Source organism: Cherax quadricarinatus, chromosome 8, assembly GCF_038502225.1.
Source record: "Cherax quadricarinatus isolate ZL_2023a chromosome 8, ASM3850222v1, whole genome shotgun sequence".
Taxonomy (NCBI): Eukaryota; Metazoa; Arthropoda; class Malacostraca; order Decapoda; family Parastacidae; genus Cherax; species Cherax quadricarinatus.
Window position 1 is genome coordinate 9,421,670 of NC_091299.1, and position 20,298 is coordinate 9,441,967.

General features: G+C 45.9%; 1 protein-coding gene across 7 annotated transcripts in view; it reads left to right on the forward strand.

The window, feature by feature from the left end:
- Positions 1 to 20,298, forward strand: part of CdGAPr (GTPase-activating protein CdGAPr) — a 1,516,021-nt gene that overhangs the window by 1,254,040 nt on the left and 241,683 nt on the right. The gene's annotated exons all lie outside the window — the stretch shown is intronic.

The following is a 20,298-nucleotide window of genomic DNA, read 5'->3' on the forward strand; positions in this document are numbered from 1 at the left end:
TGGATGGGTGTGATACTGGATGTGTGGGTGTGATACTGGGTGGGTGTTGTGATACTGGGTGGGTAGGTGTGATACTGGGTGGGTGAGTGTGATACTGGGTGGGTCTTGTGATACTGAGTGGGTGGGTGGGTGTTATACTGAGTGGGTGGGTGTGATACTGGGTGAGTGGGTGTGATACTGGGTGGGTGGGGTGTGATACTGGGTGGTGAATGGGAGTGATACTGGGTGGTGAATGGGAGTGATACTGGGTGGTGAATGGGAGTGATACTGGGTGGGTGTGATACTGGGTGGTGGGTGGGTTCGTGTTGATACTGGGCGGGTGGGTGCGATACTGGGAGGGTGGGTGTGATACTGGGTGGGTGTTGTGATACTGGGTGGGTAGGTGTGATACTGGGTGGGTGGGTGTGATACTGGATGGATGGGTGTGATACTGGGTGGGTCTTGTGATACTGAGTGGGTGGGTGCGATACTGGGAGGGTGGGTGTGATACTGAGTGGATGGGTGTGATACTGGATGTGTGGGTGTGATACTGGGTGGGTGTTGTGATACTGGGTGGGTAGGTGTGATACTGGGTGGGTGAGTGTGATACTGGGTGGGTCTTGTGATACTGAGTGGGTGGGTGGGTGTTATACTGAGTGGGTGGGTGTGATACTGGGTGAGTGGGTGTGATACTGGGTGGGTGGGGTGTGATACTGGGTGGTGAATGGGAGTGATACTGGGTGGTGAATGGGAGTGATACTGGGTGGGTGTGATACTGGGTGGTGGGTGGGTTCGTGTTGATACTGGGCGGGTGGGTGTGATACTGGGCAGGTGGTGTGATACTGGGTGGGTGGGTGGGTGTGATACTGAGTGGTGGGTGGGTTCGTGTGATACTGGGCGGGTGGGTGTGATACTGGACGGGTGGTGTGATACTGGGTGGCTGGGTGTGATACTGAGTGGTGAATGGGTGTGATACTGGATGGTGGGTGTGTGTGTGATACTGGGTGGTGGGTGGGTGTGAAACTTGGTGGTGGGTGGGTGTGGGTGGGTGTAATACTGTTTATGTGTGATAGTGAAGGTTGGCACTGTTCTAGTGTCCGGGTCTGTGTGTTCTGTTCTTATAATCTCCATTCACTGTCTTGCCTCACCTCCTGACTTCCCTCACCTCCCTCACACGTCCTACTTTTACTCAGGGAAGCCACTACAGTGGATCAAGGGATACTTAACGGGAAGACCACAAGGAGTTACTGTCATAAAGGTGTCGGAATGTGTGAGTGAGTGTTCCGCAAGCATCATTAATTTCACCAATATTGTTTCTTGTGTGAACAACATGACAAAGGAAATCGAGCCGGTGTCGTCCCTGTCCACAGATGATGTGAAGCCAATAATGAGAATACAAACAGGAGCAAACCATGAAAAAATCCAAGTGGATCTGTACATGCAGAATAATTTTTTCATTGGTCTGACAACTAGCTATTGCAATTTAACCCTAGCAAAGGCAAAGTTATGAAAATCTGAGAAGGGCAAAGACATCCTGACACATTATACAACAAACTCATACATATACATATAAATAAATAAATATATATATATATTTTTTTTTTATTATCACATTGGCCGATTCCCACCAAGGCAGGGTGGCCCGAAAAAGAAAAACTTTCACCATCATTCACTCCATCACTGTCTTGCCAGAAGGGTGCTTTACACTACAGTTTTTAAACTGCAACATTAACACCCCTCCTTCAGAGTGCAGGCACTGTACTTCCCATCTCCAGGACTCAAGTCCGGCCTGCCGGTTTCCCTGAATCCCTTCATAAATGTTACTTTGCTCACACTCCAACAGCACGTCAAGTATTAAAAACCATTTGTCTCCATTCACTCCTATCAAACACGCTCACGCATGCCTGCTGGAAGTCCAAGCCCCTCGCACACAAAACTTCGTTTACCCCCTCCCTCCAACCTTTCCTAGGCCGACCCCTATCCCGCCTTCCTTCCACTACAGACTGATACACTCTTGAAGTCACTGTGTTTCGCTCCATTCTCTCTGCATGTCCGAACCACCTCAACAACCCTTCCTCAGCCCTCTGGACAACAGTTTTGGTAATCCCGCACCTCCTCCTAACTTCCAAACTACGAATTCTCTGCATTATATTCACACCACACATTGCCCTCAGACATGACATCTCCACTGCCTCCAGCCTTCTCCTCGCTGCAACATTCATCACCCATGCTTCACACCCATATAAGAGCGTTGGTAAAACTATACTCTCATACATTCCCCTCTTTGCCTCCAAGGACAAAGTTCTTTGTCTCCACAGACTCCTAAGTGCACCACTCACCCTTTTCCCCTCATCAATTCTATGATTCACCTCATCTTTCATAGACCCATCCGCTGACACGTCCACTCCCAAATATCTGAATACATTCACCTCCTTCATACTCTCTCCCTCCAATCTGATATCCAATCTTTCATCACCTAATCTTTTTGTTATCCTCATTACCTTGCTCTTTCCTGTATTCACTTTTAATTTTCTTCTTTTGCACACCCTACCAAATTCATCCACCAATCTCTGCAGCTTCTCTTCAGAATCTTCCAAGAGCACAGTGTCATCAGCAAAGAGCAACTGTGACAACTCCCACTTTATGTGTGATTATCTTTTAACTCCACGCCTCTTGCCAAGACCCTCGCATTTACTTCTCTTACAACCCCATCTATAAATATATTAAACAACCACGGTGACATCACACATCCTTGTCTAAGGCCTACTTTTACTGGGAAATAATTTCCCTCTTTCCTACATACTCTAACTTGAGCCTCACTATCCTTGTAAAAACTCTTCACTGCTTTCAGTAACCTACCTCCTACACCATACACCTGCAACATCTGCCACATTGCCCCCTTATCCACCCTGTCATACGCCTTTTCCAAATCCATAAATGCCACAAAGACCTCTTCAGCCTTATCTAAATACTGTTCACTTATATGTTTCACTGTAAACACCTGGTCCACACACCCCCTACCTTTCCTAAAGCCTCCTTGTTCATCTGCTATCCTGTTCTCTGTCTTACTCTTAATTCTTTCAATAATAACTCTACCATACACTTTACCAGGTATACTCAACAGACTTATCCCCCTATAATTTTTGCACTCTCTTTTGTCCCCTTTGCCTTTATACAAAGGAACTATGCATGCTCTCTGCCAATCCCTAGGTACCTTACCCTCTTACATACATTTATTAAATAATTGCACCAACCACTCCAAAACTATATCCCCACCTGCTTTTAACATTTCTATCTTTATCCCATCAATCCCGGCTGCCTTACCCCCATTCATTTTACCTTCTGCCTCACGAACTTTCCCCACACTCACAACTGGCTCTTCCTCACTCCTACAAGATGCTATTCCTCCATTTAATAACTCTCCTCTCCTATTTTTTACTGACAAATCTATTTGTTCTCTAGGCTTCCTTAACTTGTTAATCTCACTCCAAAACTTTTCTTGTTTACAACAAAATTTGTTGATAACATCTCACCCACTCTCTCATTTGCTCTCTTTTTACATTGCTTCACCACTCTCTTAACCTCTCTCTTTTTCTCCATATACTCTTCCCTCCTTGCATCACTTCTACTTTGTAAAAACTTCTCATATGCTAACTTTTTCTCCCTTACTACTCTCTTTACATCATCATTCCACCAATCGCTCCTCTTCCCTCCCGCACCCACTTTCCTGTAACCACAAACTTCTGCTGAACACTCTAACACTACATTTTTAAACCTACCCCATACCTCTTCGACCCCATTGCCTATGCTCTCATTAGCCCATCTATCCTCCAATAGCTGTTTATATCTTTCCCTAACTGCCTCCTCTTTTAGTTTATAAACCTTCACCTCTCTCTTCCCTGATGCTTCTATTCTCCTTGTATCCCATCTACCTTTTACTCTCAGTGTAGCTACAACTAGAAAGTGATCTGATATATCTGTGGCCCCTCTATAAACATGTACATCCTGAAGTCTACTCAACAGTCTTTTATCTACCAATACATATTCCAACAAACTACTGTCATTTCGCCCTACATCATATCTTGTATACTTATTTATCCTCTTTTTCTTAAAATATGTATTACCTATAACTAAACTCCTTTCTATACAAAGTTCAATCAAAGGGCTCCCATTATCATTTACACCTGGCACCCCAAACTTACCTACCACACCCTCTCTAAAAGTTTCTCCTACTTTAGCATTCAGATCCCCTACCACAATTACTCTCTCACTTGGTTCAAAGGCTCCTATACATTCACTTATCTCCCAAAATCTCTCTCTCTCCTCTACATTCCTCTCTTCTCCAGGTGCATACACACTTATTATGACCCACTTTTCGCATCCAACCTTTACTTTAATCCACATAATTCTTGAATTTACACATTCATATTCTCTTTTCTCCTTCCATAACTGATCCTTCAATATTACTGCTACCCCTTCCTTTGCTCTAACTCTCTCAGATACTCCAGATTTAATCCCATTTATTTCCCCCCACCGAAACTCCCCTACCCCCTTCAGCTTTGTTTCGCTTAGGGCCAGGACATCCAACTTCTTTTCATTCATAACATCAGCAATCATCTGTTTCTTGCCATCCGCACTACATCCACGCACATTCAAGTATCCCAGTTTTATAAAGTTTTTCTTCTTCTCTTTTTTAGTAAATGTCTACAGTAGAAGGGGTTACTAGCCCATATATATATATATATATATATATATATATATATATATATATATATATATATATATATATATATATATATATATATATATATATATATATATATAACAACACTGCGCTAACCAAGGGTTCGAACCCATGTTGTACTGGCCTGCCTCATGGTAAGCGAGAACCACATGACCACCCAACATGTTGTACAACATGGGTTCGAATCCTTGACTAGCGCAGTGTTGTTATTGATCAATACCACTCGTTCATGGTTACAATAATATATAAATACTGCTCGTGAGGCTAGTTCACCAAACAGGGATGAGAATGAAATTAGCTTAGAAGCTTCCACACCTCCGTATGCCCTCCGATGGCGGCTGGCTGCGCCATTCTTGTAGGGTTGGGTGGTCCTGTGGTTTAATTAAAGCGTCATATGGTTCTCGCTTACCATGAAGCAGGCCGGTACAACATGGGTTCGAATCCTTGGCTAGCGCAGTGTTGTTATTGATCAATAACACTCGTTCATGGTTACAAATATATATATATATATATATATATATATATATATATATATATATATATATATATATATATATATATATAATATTATTGTACCCATGGAACAAGTGGTATATGTGTGTATGTGTAGATACATATGTATGTATGTATGTATGTAACCCATACTGTGTAATGGAACATGGGTGTGGTAATGTCTGAAGACCTCACCTTCAAGGACCACAACAATGCCACTATCACATCTGCGAGCAAACTGATAGGATGGATAATGAGAACATTCAAGACAAGAGATGCCAAGCCAATGATGATCCTTTTTAAATCACTTGTTCTCTCTAGGCTGGAATACTGCTGTACATTAACATCCCCATTCAAGGCAGGTGAAATTGCAGATCTAGAGAATGTACAGAGAACCTTTACTGCATATATAAGTTCCATCAAACACCTTAACCACTGGGAACGCCTGAAAGCATTGGCTTGTACTCACTGGAGCACAGGCGAGAAAGATATATCATCATCTACACCTGGAAGATCCTGGAGGGACTGGTCCCAAATCTGCACACAGAAATCACTCCCTACGAAAGCAAAAGACTTGGCAGGCGATGCAACATAGCCCCAGTGAAAAGTTGAGGCGCCATTAGTACACTAATGGCGCCTCCCACCAGCCATAAGGGGCATTGCCAATAGACCCCTGGTTGTCTTCAAGAGGGAGCTGGACAGATACATAAAATCAGTGCCGGATCAGCCGGGCTGTGGTTCATACGTTATATTACATGCGGCCAGCAGTAACAGCCTCGTTGATCAGGCCCTGATCCACCAGGAGGCCTGGTCATGGACCGGGCCGCGGGGACGGTGATCCCCGGAATGCCATTCAGGTAGAGTCCAGGCAGGTACGTCACACATACTGTGTGATGGAACATGGGAGGGAAGCATAGCTTTCCTTCACTCTGTGTAACTGTCACATTGAACAGGGCGGCAACACACTTCTATTGTATCCAAGTTTGAAAAGCGAACAAAAATTTCTTTTTAGGCGTTAGAATAGGGCTCTCTCCATCTCGTTGTATGACCCTCTGTCTGGCACTGGCAACCCGTAACAGCAACCTCGGGGTTTCTGACAAGTGGGGCTCTAAATTTGCTTCCCGGAATCAATCGTGTTCACGAGAACAAGAGGCTGACAGATTGAAGATTGAGACACTTATGCAGCATATGGGAATCTTTATTCAGGAAACGTTTCGCCACACAGTGGCTTCATCAGTCCAATACAAAGAGGAAGGCGTAAGGAGAGGAGGAGAATGAGGTAATCAGTCCCTCAACCTGGAGTCGATGTGTTCAGTCCATCAATCTTGTAGAATGTACAGCATAGGGCCGTAGACGTGGCTTATATACTGTAGTGAGGTGACGTGAAGCAGATGGAGGCGGGGTCATAGTGGTACCATCCACTAGTCGAAGTAGGTCTTCGTCCAAAGGTTGAACAAGTGTTGAAGAATTCTTTGTAACAAGACCCCATGATGCTGCCGTGTCTGACAGTTGTGATGAATGGTTTGAAAAACCGACAAGTTGAAGATTGAGACACTTATGCAGCATATGGGAATCTTTATTCAGGAAACGTTTCGCCACTGTGTGGCGAAACGTTTCCTGAATAAAGATTCCCATATGCTGCATAAGTGTCTCAATCTTCAACTTGTCGGTTTTTCAAACCATTCATCACAACTGTCAGACACGGCAGCATCATGGGGTCTTGTTACAAAGAATTCTTCAACACTTGTTCAACCTTTGGACGAAGACCTACTTCGACTAGTGGATGGTACCACTATGACCCCGCCTCCATCTGCTTCACGTCACCTCACTACAGTATATAAGCCACGTCTACGGCCCTATGCTGTACATTCTACAAGATTGATGGACTGAACACATCGACTCCAGGTTGAGGGACTGATTACCTCATTCTCCTCCTCTCCTTACGCCTTCCTCTTTGTATTGGACTGATGAAGCCACTGTGTGGCGAAACGTTTCCTGAATAAAGATTCCCATATGCTGCATAAGTGTCTCAATCTTCAACTTGTCGGTTTTTCAAACCATTCATCACAACTGTCAGACACGGCAGCATCATGGGGTCTTGTTACAAAGAATTCTTCAACACTTGTTCAACCTTTGGACGAAGACCTACTTCGACTAGTGGATGGTACCACTATGACCCCGCCTCCATCTGCTTCACGTCACCTCACTACAGTATATAAGCCACGTCTACGGCCCTATGCTGTACATTCTACAAGATTGATGGACTGAACACATCGACTCCAGGTTGAGGGACTGATTACCTCATTCTCCTCCTCTCCTTACGCCTTCCTCTTTGTATTGGACTGATGAAGCCACTGTGTGGCGAAACGTTTCCTGAATAAAGATTCCCATATGCTGCATAAGTGTCTCAATCTTCAACTTGTCGGTTTTTCAAACCATTCATCACAACTGTCAGACACGGCAGCATCATGGGGTCTTGTTACAAAGAATTCTTCAACACTTGTTCAACCTTTGGACGAAGACCTACTTCGACTAGTGGATGGTACCACTATGACCCCGCCTCCATCTGCTTCACGTCACCTCACTACAGTATATAAGCCACGTCTACGGCCCTATGCTGTACATTCTACAAGATTGATGGACTGAACACATCGACTCCAGGTTGAGGGACTGATTACCTCATTCTCCTCCTCTCCTTACGCCTTCCTCTTTGTATTGGACTGATGAAGCCACTGTGTGGCGAAACGTTTCCTGAATAAAGATTCCCATATGCTGCATAAGTGTCTCAATCTTCAACTTGTCGGTTTTTCAAACCATTCATCACAACTGTCAGACACGGCAGCATCATGGGGTCTTGTTACAAAGAATTCTTCAACACTTGTTCAACCTTTGGACGAAGACCTACTTCGACTAGTGGATGGTACCACTATGACCCCGCCTCCATCTGCTTCACGTCACCTCACTACAGTATATAAGCCACGTCTACGGCCCTATGCTGTACATTCTACAAGATTGATGGACTGAACACATCGACTCCAGGTTGAGGGACTGATTACCTCATTCTCCTCCTCTCCTTACGCCTTCCTCTTTGTATTGGACTGATGAAGCCACTGTGTGGCGAAACGTTTCCTGAATAAAGATTCCCATATGCTGCATAAGTGTCTCAATCTTCAACTTGTCGGTTTTTCAAACCATTCATCACAACAAGGCTGACAGATGGTGTAAAATATTTCCACTGCAATACAGGTGTAGACGAGCACACTAAGAGATGACAGCCCCTGGCTGCCTTCAAGAGGAACCTTCACAATTGTTTAATTCAACTCCTGATCTGCCGGAACTGCTTGCAACTGCCGCCACCAACCTGGCTGATCATACAGGATTCTTAGTCTGGGACATGGCCATGGGGGCGCATTGACCCCAGAAAGACATCACAGGTAACCTGGTGTGCTCCGTCTCTCCCCTTCCCTGAGGTTGTCTTCCGTATTTCATTAGTTTCTCGGGTAACATGTGTAAGGTCTCAATCCTCATTATTCTATTGAGTCACGTGGTTTGGCATGATGCCCGGACGGGCGCGTGCGTGGGCGTGGTGGGGGTGGGTGGGTAATGACGCTGTGTGATGTCTGAGTGGGTCAATCATTGACAGCTGACACACGGAAATTACCAGGTGACTGAAGTACTGGTGCGACACTCTACACCAGCCACCTTGTTTGGTAGCTCCACTACTCAGAGGTAGTACGGTGCTCTCCTCGCTGCTGGTGCACACCCACTCCGTCTCATGTGCTCACTGGCGCAAGGAACAGAACACACTACACTCTATCGAAGGATCTTCTCCTAAAACACTGAAAATATTCGGATATATGGAATGGTTTTGCTATGAACCTAGATTGTGGACAGTTGTGGTTCTGCTGGAAAGTTGTGTGAATGTGCAGGGTTGTGCCCTTGCTGGAAGGTTGTGTGAGTGTGCAGGGTTGTGGTTCTGCTGGAAGGTTGTGGGAGTGTGCAGGGTTGTGGTCCTGCTGGAAGATTGTGGGAGGGTGCAGGGTTGTGGTCCTGCTGGAAGATTGCGAGAGTGTGCAGGGTTGTGCTCTTGCTGGAAGGTTGTGGGAGTGTGTAGGGTTGTGGTCCTGCTGGAAGGTTGTGGGAGTGTGCAGGGTTGTGGTCCTGCTGGAAGGTTGTGGGAGTGTGCAGGGTTGTGGTCCTGCTGGAAGGTTGTGGGAGTGTGCAGGGTTGTGGTCCTGCTGGAAGGTTGTGGTCCTGCTGGAAGGCTGTGTAAGTGTGCAGAGTTGTGGTCCTGCTGGAAGATTGTGGGAGTGTGCAGGGTTGTGGTCCTGCTGGAAGGTTGTGGGAGTGTGCAGGATTGTGGTCCTGCTGGAAGGTTGTGGGAGTGTGCAGGACTGTGGTCCTGCTGGAAGGTTGTGGGAGTGTGCAGGACTGTGGTCCTGCTGGAAGGTTGTGGGAGTGTGCAGGATTGTTGTCCTGCTGGAAGGCTGTGTAAGTGTGCAGAGTTGTGGTCCTGCTGGAAGGTTGTGGGAGTGTGTAGGATTGTGGTCCTGCTGGAAGGTTGTGGGAGTGCGTAGGATTGTGGTCCTGCTGGAAGGTTGTGGGAGTGTGCAGGACTGTGGTCCTGCTGGAAGGTTGTGGGAGTGTGTAGGACTGTGGTCCTGCTGGAAGGTTGTGGGAGTGTGTAGGACTGTGGTCCTGCTGGAAGGTTGTGGGAGTGTGTAAGACTGTGGTCCTGCTGGAAGGTTGTGGGAGTGTGTAGGACTGTGGTCCTGCTGGAAGGTTGTGGGAGTGTGCAGGACTGTGGTCCTTCTGGAAGGTTGTGGGAGTGTGTAGGACTGTGGTCCTGCTGGAAGGTTGTGGGAGTGTGTAGGACTGTGGTCCTGCTGGAAGGTTGTGGGAGTGTGTAGGACTGTGGTCCTGCTGGAAGGTTGTGGGAGTGTGTAGGACTGTGGTCCTGCTGGAAGGTTGTGGGAGTGTGCAGGACTGTGGTCCTGCTGGAAGGTTGTGGGAGTGTGTAGGACTGTGGTCCTGCTGGAAGGTTGTGGGAGTGTGTAGGACTGTGGTCCTGCTGTAAGTCGTGGGAGTGTATAGGACTGTGGTCCTGCTGGAAGGTTGTGGGAGTGTGTAGGACTGTGGTCCTGCTGGAAGGTTGTGGGAGTGTGCAGGACTGTGGTCCTGCTGGAAGGTTGTGGGAGTGTGCAGGACTGTCGTCCTGCTGGAAGGTTGTGGGAGTGTGTAGGACTGTGGTCCTGCTGGAAGGTTGTGGGAGTGTGCAGGACTGTGGTCCTGCTGGAAGGTTGTGGGAGTGTGTAGGACTGTGGTCCTGCTGGAAGGTTGTGGGAGTGTGCAGGACTGTGGTCCTGCTGGAAGGTTGTGGGAGTGTGTAGGACTGTGGTCCTGCTTGAAGGTTGTGGGAGTGTGTAGGACTGTGGTCCTGCTGGAAGGTTGTGGGAGTGTGTAGGACTGTGGTCCTGCTGGAAGGTTGTGGGAGTGTGCAGGACTGTGGTCCTGCTGGAAGGTTGTGGGAGTGTGCAGGACTGTGGTCCTGCTGGAAGGTTGTGGGAGTGTGCAGGACTGTGGTCCTGCTGGAAGGTTGTGGGAGTGTGTAGGACTGTGGTCCTGCTGGAAGGTTGTGGGAGTGTGCAGGACTGTGGTCCTGCTGGAAGGTTGTGGGAGTGTGCAGGACTGTGGTCCTGCTGGAAGGTTGTGGGAGTGTGTAGGACTGTGGTCCTGCTGGAAGGTTGTGGGAGTGTGTAGGACTGTGGTCCTGCTGGAAGGTTGTGGGAGTGTGCAGGACTGTGGTCCTGCTGGAAGGTTGTGGGAGTGTGTAGGACTGTGGTCCTGCTGGAAGGTTGTGGGAGTGTGTAGGACTGTGGTCCTGCTGGAAGGTTGTGGGAGTGTGCAGGACTGTGGTCCTGCTGGAAGGTTGTGGGAGTGTGCAGGACTGTGGTCCTGCTGGAAGGTTGTGGGAGTGTGCAGGACTGTGGTCCTGCTGGAAGGTTGTGGGAGTGTGTAGGACTGTGGTCCTGCTGGAAGGTTGTGGGAGTGTGTAGGACTGTTGTCCAGCTGGAAGGTTGTGGGAGTGTGCAGGACTGTGGTCCTGCTGGAAGGTTGTGGGAGTGTGCAGGACTGTGGTCCTGCTGGAAGGTTGTGGGAGTGTGTAGGACTGTGGTCCTGCTGGAAGGTTGTGGGAGTGTGTAGGACTGTGGTCCTGCTGGAAGGCTGTTGGAGTGTGCAGGACTGTGGTCCTGCTGGAAGGTTGTGGGAGTAATGCTTCAGCTATAAACCTCAACACTGCTTTTCTATGACCACATTAATTGTTCCTAAAGAATAAAACATTGTTGGAAATGTTTATAATGTGTAAGAAACAGTTAATTTCAGTGTTTTTCGTGCTTTCTGTATACCTTACCTTTGATATATCTTTGATGCGTTTCTAGAGTCTTTCTACTCCCGGGGCCCGGCCATGGGCCAGGCTCGCCTGGTGCCTGCCTAATCAACTAGGCTGTTGCTGCTGGAGGCCCATTGGCCCGCATATCCCTCACAACTTGGTTGATCTGGCACCTGGTGAAGATACTTGTCCAGTTTCCTCTTGAAGGCTTCAACACTTGTTCCAGCAGTGTTTGTGATAGCTTCTGGTAAGATGTTGAATAGTCTGGGACCCCGGATGTTGATACAGTGTTCCCTTATTGTCCCCACCGCACCCCTGCTCCTCACTGGGTTTATTTTACACTTCCCCCCTTATTTCTCACTCCAGTATGTTGTTATGGCAGTGTGCAGATTTGGGACCAAGCCCTCGAGTATTTTCCAGGTATATATTATCATGTATCTCTCTCTCCTCCGCTCCAGTGAGTACATGTTCAAGACTTAAAGGCGTTCCCAGTAATTTAATGCTTTATTGGCTCAGTGTGAGCCGTAAACGATCTCTGTATTTGTTCCAGCTCTAATATTTCTCCTGCCTTGAATGTGAGCCATCAATACTGAGCAATATTCCAAAAGAGGGAGCACTAGCGATTTGAAAAGTGTCACCATTGGCACTATTTCCCTTGTTTTGAAAGTACTCAATACCCACCCCGTCATCCTCCTGGCTGTCGTGACCTTTGTCTTATTGTGTTCTTTGAAAGAACGGTCAGCTGACATAATTATTCCCAAGTCTTTCACTTGTTCCTTTCATTCTGTTTGACGATCCTCTTTGAGTTTTGTATACTGTATTCCTTTTGAGTTTTTCATTCTTTCCATACCTAAGCAGTTGGAACTTATCACCACTGAACGTCGTGTTGTTCTCCGCTGTCCACTGGAAAACACTGCTAATATGTTACTGTAATTTTTCAATGTCTTCTACCGTAGTGACTTTCATGCTTATTTTAGTGTCATCTGCAAAGTATGACACAAAACTATGATGGGTGTTTATATCTATGTCTGCTATGAGGATGAGAAACAGCAGAGGTGCCAGGACAGTGCCTTGGGGCACTCAGCTTTTATCTCGCTGATTCTGGATTTTGCTCTTTTTACTACTAATGTTTGTGTTATGTGTGTTACGAACCCAAAAATCCATCTGCCTACCTTCCCCGTAATGCCTATGACCCTCATTTTCTGTGCAATGACTCCATGATCACATTTGTCAAACGCCTTTACAAAATCTGTGTAAATCACATGTGCATTTTGGTCGTCTTCCGGTGCCCCCGTAATTTTGTCATAATGGTTCAGCAGCTGTGACAGACATAATCGTCCTGCTCTAGAACCATGCTGGTTCGGGTTATGTTGGTTGTGCTGGTCCATGAAATTTGTAACCTGCCGTCTCATCACTCTTTCGAAGATTTTTATGATGTGAGAAGTTAGAGCTACTGGTCTGTAATTTTTAGCTAGTTCTCTACTACCTCCCTTATGTAAAGGAGCTATGTCTGCACTCTTTAAGGCCTCCGGTATTTCACCTGGATCTAGGCTCTTTCTCCAGAGAATACTGAGGTTCTTACTAGTGGTACCTTATACTTTTTTTATAAATAGGGCATTCCATGATGGAAAAAGAAAGTGTTCAGAAGATTTATTAAAGTGTGACGCAATAAGATAGAGAATTGAGGTGTTTTAGAAAAATTAAATGAAGTGGACGTGAGGAGTGGAGATGAGGCAGTGAGTGCTTCTATGTTTGTGTTGCTGGTGCACAACCATGTTTGTGTTGTTAGTGCACAACCATGGTTGTGTTGCTGGTGCAACACAACCAGGTGACATGTCCAACACGTGTCATGACTTGAATATGATAATGGTACACAATACCGACAAGTTGATAAATAAGACATGTGCAGCAGTTAGGTATCGTTATTCAAGACTATAGAGCAAAACTCTTCTCCAGGCTGAGGGACTGACCTCCTCAAATTTACGATGAACTGATCACATCGTCTTTACACCTCTAATCCTTCTGCTGCCTTCTCTGTATTCGACTGCAGAAGCCTACTGTGTAATCAAAACGTTTCGAAATAAAGATACCTAACCGTTGCGCATTTGTCTTACTGATCAAAGTGGCATAGTGTTGTCACACATCCTCGCAACACATACAGCGCCAACATGGAAGGGAGTGTGGAAGTTGGCCAGCAAGTAGTATGTGTGGACTTAGGCTTATGGGATGAACACTGTTATTGGTCTTACAACTCTGCCTATGTCACATCGCTCAGAAGAATATCTTCGTCGTATTGTCTACACTTCTACCAGGTGAGTCACTGTCTGAATAAGAGGCATGTAGTTGTGTTTGTACAGGGATCATTCATGGCTTCTGCTTTCATCTCTAAACTTCGTAATCCCCCGACCCGTGATGGGTGTTGTACCCAACATACTGGTCCATCATGGGTGATGTACCCAACATACTGGTTTACCATGGGTGTCGTACTCAACATACTGGTCCATCATGGGTTACCAGGGTACTGCCAGGTAACAACCATAGCAGCACCCAAGTGGTCAGTCAACCACCTAGCTTTATTTGATTGTTTCTGGGTTCGCAACCCATACTGAAGATACTGGTCCATCATGGGTTTCAAACCCAACATTCTGGTCCATCATGGGTGTCGTACCAACATACTGGTCCATCATGGGTGTCGTACTCAACATGCTGGTTCATCATGGGTGTCGTACCAACATGCTGGTCCATCATGTCGTACCAACATGCTGGTCCATCATGGGTGTCATACCCAACATTCTGGTCCATCGTGGGCGTCGTACCAACATATTGGTCCATCATGGGTGTCGTACTCAACATGCTGATCCATCATGGATGTTGTACTCAACATTCTGGTCCATCATGGGTGTTGTACTCAACATGCTGGTCCATCATGGGTGTTGTACTCAACGTGCTGGTCCATCATGGGTGTTGTACTCAACGTGCTGGTCCATCATGGGTGTCGTACTCAACATTCTGGTCCATCATGGGTGTTGTACTCAACATTCTGGTCCATCATGGGTGTTGTACTCAACATGCTGGTCCATCATGGGTGTTGTACTCAACATTCTGGTCCATCATGGGTGTTGTACTCAATATGCTGGTCCATCATGGGTGTTGTACTCAACATACTGGTCCATCATGGGTGTTGTACTCAACATTCTGGTCCATCATTGGTGTTGTACTCAACATGCTGGTCCATCATGGGTGTTGTACTCAACATTCTGGTCCATCATGGTCCATCATGGGTGTTGTATTCAACATGCTGGTCTATCATGGGTGTTGTACTCAACATGCTGGTCCATCATGGGTGTTGTACTCAACTTTCTGGTCCATCATGGATGTCGTACCAACATACTGGTCCATCATGGGTGTTGTACTCAACATGCTGGTCCATCATGGATGTCGTACCAACATACTGGTCCATCATGGGTGTCGTACTCAACATGCTGGTCCATCATGGGTGTCGTACTCAACATGCTGGTCCATCATGGATGTCGTACTCAACTTTCTGGTCCATCATGGGTGTCGTACTCAACATGCTGGTCCATCATGGGTGTCGTACTCAACTTTCTGGTCCATCATGGGTGTCGTACTCAACATGCTGGTCCATCATGGGTGTCGTACTCAACTTTCTGGTCCTTCATGGGTGTCGTACTCAACATTCTGGTCCATCATGCGTGTCGTACTCAACTTTCTGGTCCATCATGGGTGTCGTACACAACATGCTGGTCCATCATGGGTGTTGTACTCAACATACTGGTCCACCATGGGTGTCGTACTCAACATACTGGTCCACCATGGGTGTCGTACTCAACATACTGGTCCATCATGGGTGTCGTACTCAACATACTGGTCCACCATGGGTGTCGTACTCAACATACTGGTCCACCATGGGTGTCGTACTCAACATGCTGGTCCATCATGGGTGTCGTACTCAACATACTGGTCCATCATGGGTGTCGTACTCAACATACTGGTCCATCATGGGTGTCGTACTCAACATACTGGTCCATCATGGGTGTCGTACTCAACATACTGGTCCATCATGGGTGTCGTACTCAACATACTGGTCTATCATGGGTGTCGTACTCAACATACTGGTCCATCATGGGTGTCGTACTCAACATACTGGTCCATCATGGGTGTTGTACTCAACATACTGGTCCATCATGGGTGTCGTACTCAACATACTGGTCCATCATGGGTGTCGTACTCAACATGTTGGTCCATCATGGGTGTTGTACTCAACATGCTGGTCCATTATGGATGTCGTACCAACATACTGGTCCATCATGGGTGTCGTACTCAACATACTGGTCCATCATGGATGTCGTACTCAACATACTGGTCCATCATGGGTGTCGTACTCAAAATACTGGTCCATCATAAGTGCATAAGTGTTCGCAATAAAGCTAATAGAATCCTTGGCTTCATATCAAGAAGCATAAATAATAGGAGTCCTCAGGTTGTTCTTCAACTCTATACATCCTTGGTTAGGCCTCATTTAGATTATGCTGCACAGTTTTGGTCACCTTATTACAGAATGGATATAAATTCTCTGGAAAATGTACAAAGGAGGATGACAAAGTTGATCCCATGTATCAGAAACCTTCCCTATGAGGATAGACTAAGGGCCCTGAATCTGCACTCTCTAGAAAGACGTAGAATTAGGGGGGATATGATTGAGGTGTATAAATGGAAGACAGGAATAAATAAAGGGGATGTAAATAGTGTGCTGAAAATATCTAGCCTAGACAGGACTCGCAGCAATGGTTTTAAGTTGGAAAAATTCAGATTCAGGAAGGATATAGGAAAGTACTGGTTTGGTAATAGAGTTGTGGATGAGTGGAACAAACTCCCAGGTACCGTTATAGAGGCCAGAACGTTGTGTAGCTTTAAAAATAGGTTGGATAAATACATGAGTGGATGTGGGTGGGTGTGAGTTAGACCTGATAGCTTGTGCTACCAGGTCGGTTGCCGTGTTCCTCCCTTAAGTCAATGTGACCTGACCTGACTAGGTTGGGTGCATTGGCTTAAGCCGGTAGGAGACTTGGACCTGCCTCGCATGGGCCAGTAGGCCTTCTGCAGTGTTCCTTCGTTCTTATGTTCTTATGTTCTTATCATGGATGTCGTACTCAACATACTGGTCCATCATGGGTGTCGTACCCAACATACTGGTCCATCATGGGTGTCGTACCAAAATACTGGTCCATCATGGGTGTCGTACCAACATACTGGTCCATCATGGGTGTCGTACCAACATACTGGTCCATCATGGGTGTCGTACCAACATACTGGTCCATCATGGGTGTCGTACCAACATACTGGTCCATCATGGGTGTTGTACCCAACATACTGGTCCATCATGGGTGTCGTACCAACATACTGGTCCATCATGGGTGTCGTACCAACATACTGGTCCATCATGGGTGTCGTACCAACATACTGGTCCATCATGGGTGTTGTACCAACATACTGGTCCATCATGGGTGTCGTACCCAACATACTGGTCCATCATGGGTGTCGTACCAACATACTGGTCCATCATGGGTGTCGTACTCAACATACTGGTCCATCATGGATGTCGTACTCAACATACTGGTCCATCATGGGTGTCGTACTCAACATACTGGTCCATCATGGATGTCGTACTCAACATACTGGTCCATCATGGGTGTCGTACCAACATACTGGTCCATCATGGGTGTCGTACTCAACATACTGGTCCATCATGGATGTCGTACTCAACATACTGGTCCATCATGGGTGTCGTACCAACATACTGGTCCATCATGGGTGTTGTACCCAACATAAGAACACAAAACAGCTTAGTCTCCAGACACAACTTTGCCTCCATCAAGGCTTCCAGTCTGTATACTGCGGGGGACCCCGACCTGTGGCCCGAGGGCCGCATTTGGCCCTTTAAGGAAATGGATGCGGCCCTCACATGAAATTATGAATTCGCTTTTATGTAGGTTCCAGACTGCACAGTGTCAACAGTTACAAAATATCATTGTTATTATTCATGAACTATACAAAAAATTACAATATGTGGCCCACCTTTAGATTTGGCTTTTCAAATTGACACTTTCATACTAAACGTAGGAGACTACTGCAGTGTATCAGCTTGTCGGGTTTACGACCTCTTCCCATACTGAACCCTGCAGTAGGAGGCCTATCACCCCAGCCTAAATTGGCCCGGCTGGTTTCGCATGATAAATTAGACACATGTGCAACTCTTGGGTATCTTTATTGAGAAAACGTTTCCCCACACAGTGGCTTCATCAGTCCATACAAAGGAGAATCTTGAAGAACAGGAGGAGAATGAGGTAATCAGTCCCTCAACCTTGAGTCGATGTGGTCAGTCCATCAATCTTGAATAGAATACAGCATATGTGCGGAGAAGTAGCTTATATACCGTAGGCAGGAGAGGTGCAGCAGTCGTCGGTGGTGTCACATTTGTTCAATGTGGAATTCTTCGCTTGCCTAACCCTTGTGCACGACCGACTTCCACATTGAACAAATGTGACACCACCTGTGACTGCTGCACCTCTCCTGCCTACGGTTTATTAGCTACTTCTCCGCACATATGCTGTATTCTATTCAAGATTGATGGACTGACCACATCGACTCAAGGTTGAGGGACTGATTACCTCATTCTCCTCCTGTTCTTCAAGATTCTCCTTTGTATGGATTGATGAAGCCACTGTGTGGCGAAACGTTTCCTCAATAAAGATACCCAAGAGTTGCACATGTGTCTAATTTGTCAACGTGTCGGTTCTCTGAACCATTCATCTGGTTTCGCTTGCTTCGCCATCCCAAGAGTCCAGGTCTCGCAGTTTCTTCGCCAGAATTGCGCCCATATCCAAATCCGGGTCCTGGGTTGAGTCCTTGGAACATCGTGACCTTTTCCTTTCGGAAGAAGCCGCGGGCTTCTGTGTGCCTGTCTCGTGAGGATGACTGATGACTTGGATGTGTGTGTTACAGAAGCAGTGGCGGGAGTCAGTTGGCGAACTGCGAGAGGATAGTAGTAGTAGTAGTAGTAATAGTACTAATAGTAGTATAGTGGTAGTAGTAATAGTAGTAATAGTACTAATAGTCGTATAGTGGTAGCAGTATTGGTAATAGTACTAATAGTAGTATAGTGGTAGTAGTAATAGTAGTAATAGTACTAATAGTAGTATAGTGGTAGTAGAAGTAGTAATAATAATAATAGTAGTAGTAGTAGTAGTAGTAGTAATAGTAGTTGTAGTAATAGCAGTAGTAGTAGTATTAATTGTAGTAGTGGTGGTGGTAGTAGTAGTAGTAGTAATAGTAGTAGTTGTAGTAGTAGTAGTAGTGGTAGTATTAGTAGTAATAGTAGTGGTGGTAGTAGTAGTAGTAGTAACAGTAGTTGGTGACCGGTGGCCTGGTGGCTAAAGCTCCCGCTTCACACACGGAGGGCCCGGGTTCGATTCCCGGCGAGTGGAAATATTTCGACACGTTTCCTTACACCTGTTGTCCTGTTCACCTAGCAGAAAATAAGTACCTGGGTATTAGTCGACTGGTGTGGGTGGCATCCTGGGGGACAAGATTGAGGACCCCAATGGAAATAAGTTAGACAGTCCTCGATGACGCATTGACTTTCTTGGGTTATCCTGGGTGGCTAACCCTCCAGGGTTAAAAATCCGAACGATATCTTATCTTATCTAGTAGTAATAATAGTGGTTGTAGTAGTAATAGTGGTAATAGTAGTAGTACAACTATGGTAAGGTCAACGGTGTTCTTGAAGACTGAGGGACTAATTACCTCATTTTTTGTATACAGTTCTACTGTCTTCAGATTATGACCTTGAATTTGTATTAATAAAGTTTATGGATGTCTACAGTAAAGATACCCAGATGTTGCACATGTGTCTGACTTTCATCTCCTGTGTTGTTATATGTTGTTCAACATGACCAGTGTTGTCCAGTACATTAACACAGACAACTGTCAATACTGAGACAGAAAATAGTTTTAATTGGTTAGGTTTGAAGCCTAGCGACTGCATGTCACCTACACACCACAGGTCAGAAATAATTTAATCACTAAAACAGAAACTTACATAAATTACTATTAGTTTATGCACTGAGAAACACACCTCACTCGTTGTATATACACAGATACACCCTCTCGGTGTATATACACATTTACGTAATACACACCTCGTAGTGTATATACTCTGATGTATTTGTTTCTTCTTAAAATTGCATTCTGTCACACATGTTACTTGCTATCACACATGTTACTTGCTGTCACACATGATTCTTGCTGTCACACATGTTACTTGCTGTCACACATGTTACTTGCTGTCACACATGTTACTTGCTGTCACACATGTTACTTGCTGTCACACATGATTCTTGCTGTCACACATGTTACTTGCTGTCACACATGTTACTTGCTGTCACACATGTTACTTGCTGTCACACATGTTACTTGCTGTCACACATGATTCTTGCTGTCACACATGTTACTTGCTGTCACACATGTTACTTGCTGTCACACATGTTACTTGCTGTCACACATGTTACTTGCTGTCACACATGATTCTTGCTGTCACACATGTTACTTGCTGTCACACATGTTACTTGCTGTCACACATGTTACTTGCTGTCACACATGTTACTTGCTGTCA